We start from the raw sequence: 2,299 nt of genomic DNA, 5'->3' as shown, positions 1-2,299 counted from the left end.
CATGTAGTATCATGCCAGCTTCTTTGTATATGAGCACTCTAGGGAAGAAAATAACCTATTGCCTGGAAGCACTGTCCCTAAACATGGTGGAGACTCTTGACTCCGGGTATTGTCCCTGCGTCTAGGCTGATGGAAGAGCCAGTGAACTGCTTTGGCTGGTTCTGCTCATCAGTGTCCTCAGCTCACAAACACCTTCGAAGGAGCAGTGTGGACACCTCACAGCCAGAGCCAGAGCCACTGTCTTAAACCTCCTCAGTGGTCTTGGAGCTATTTCAGGGGTCCCAGGATAAGACAGTGAGGCAGAACTCTGTGCCCCACCCCAGGAATGCTGTGAACCTGTACAAGGATCCCCCTTACAAGGACTCAGGAGCAGAGCATGCAAATGGGGGTTTACAGTCAGAGGGAATGGAGGTTTTGTTTGAGGTCTAAGAGGAAATAGAGCCAGCTATGGAGCTTTGAGAAACACTGGTGCTCCACTCAATAGTGATTTCTCTAAATGAAGTCATTTCTGCCACTGGCCCCCAAAGGGCAAAATGTTATTTGTGAAGGTCAAAGTAAAAAGCTTACTGGGCTTCCAGCAAAATGACTTCCACCTATTAATTAATTAGATATTAATAAATTAATATTCTGATTCATTCCAAGAAATAATTTGAGGCAGTTTGTAGAAATGCATGCCAGAAGAAAAACCTAAGGTAGGGAAAGTGAGCCCAGATAAAATCAGAATAAGCAGATACATGTTCTTAAATGTACTCGGCTTAGAGACATCAAAAAGTCATACGGAATGACCTGGGATAGGGTTTGCTTTCTTTGTAGCCAAAAAAAGAAAGAAATAAAGAAAGGAAGGAAGGAAGGAAGGAAGGAAGGAAGGAAGGAAGGAAGGAAGGAAGGAAAAGAAAGAAAGATTAAACCAGTTTTACACTAAACTATAAATTTATGTTAACTTTTATTAAAAAAAGTCACAGATGAACTGTCAATTACATCTGACTTGAATATACTTCCTGAACATCTCTGATATATCTAACATCTAAGAAAATGTTCTGAGCAGAATTTACTAGGCTATCTTTTGTATTAAAAATAAAAAAGTGAATCTTGAGTCTATTAGAATTTAATATTAAAAAATAGCACAAATAAATTCTTTGACACTTTTTAATGCTAATAGCACGAATATATTCTTTGACAATTTTTAATGCTAACATTTGGCATTTTACTTCCTATATTTATTTCCCATGAGATAATTTGACAGTTTGAAAAATATAGATCATGTCTGTTTCTTCCCAGTATGTCTTAAGAAATCAATAAATTATATGTTTTGCTGTTCCTACTTCTCCTCCTCCTCCCTGCCCTCACCTTCCCCTCCCTCCCTTCCCCCTCCCTCTCCTCCCTCTGCTCCCCTCTCCCCCTCCCTCTTCCTCCTCTTCTCCTCCTCCTCCTCCTTCTTCCTTTTGTTTAGGTAGTCAAGAGACAAAGGTATAAAGAGCTCAGTAAAGTTCCTTGTATTTATGGGTATATAAATTCATACAGTGAGCAACAACTAATTTAGTGACTTGGTTGTCTCATGTAACCCTTTTGGTATCAGTTTTGTCATCTGATAAGTCATAGGGTTGGGATTTAATTGATCTTAAGTAGCCTTCTGGTCATAAATTTCTGTGCTTTGAATTTTCTGTAATCTAGAGAACCCATTAATATAGGCATAATTTTAAAATGTCTATTTATATTTCAATTGAGAAAGAACTTTCATGTAAAGAAGAATACAGGACATTTTATTATGCAGTGTAAATCAATAAAATGAAAATATATCCATTGACAACATTTGTATTTTCACCTATTACATAGTTGTGCCATCTCTTTGAATACAATATACTTTTATGCTCCATTAAGGCATGCTTGACATAACTTTCAACTACTTGCAAATGCTGAGAAGTTGAAAAACATAACATTTACAAAAGATACATCTGGTGCATATTTATATGACTTGGAATAAGGAATCATTTAAATACTGCTGAGCCATCTCCATGTTGGGAGAAAAGATATTCCATGTCCATTTGTGAAATCAGTAGTAAAATGCATGGAGGTTTAAATTTCTCCTGTGCATTTTTTTTGCTAGACATATGTTAAAAATATGGAAATATTGATTAGGGCTTAGTTCATCTGAGTTGTTGGAATTGCTTCTCCCTTGAAGTTTACATATTACATCATTAAATCTACTTTAGTTTTGAGTTTTTAGAGTGGTTAAAAGTAGTACTTTCTACTCGGAAGAGTGGCTTATTCAGGGGCAGAATTTCTTAATCTAGCGTTAATG

Source organism: Pteronotus mesoamericanus, unplaced genomic scaffold, assembly GCF_021234165.1.
Source record: "Pteronotus mesoamericanus isolate MK-2021 breed Mesoamerican mustached bat unplaced genomic scaffold, CSHL_Meso_final contig_121, whole genome shotgun sequence".
NCBI classification, from domain to species: domain Eukaryota; kingdom Metazoa; phylum Chordata; class Mammalia; order Chiroptera; family Mormoopidae; genus Pteronotus; species Pteronotus mesoamericanus.
This window is presented reverse-complemented; position numbering follows the sequence as displayed.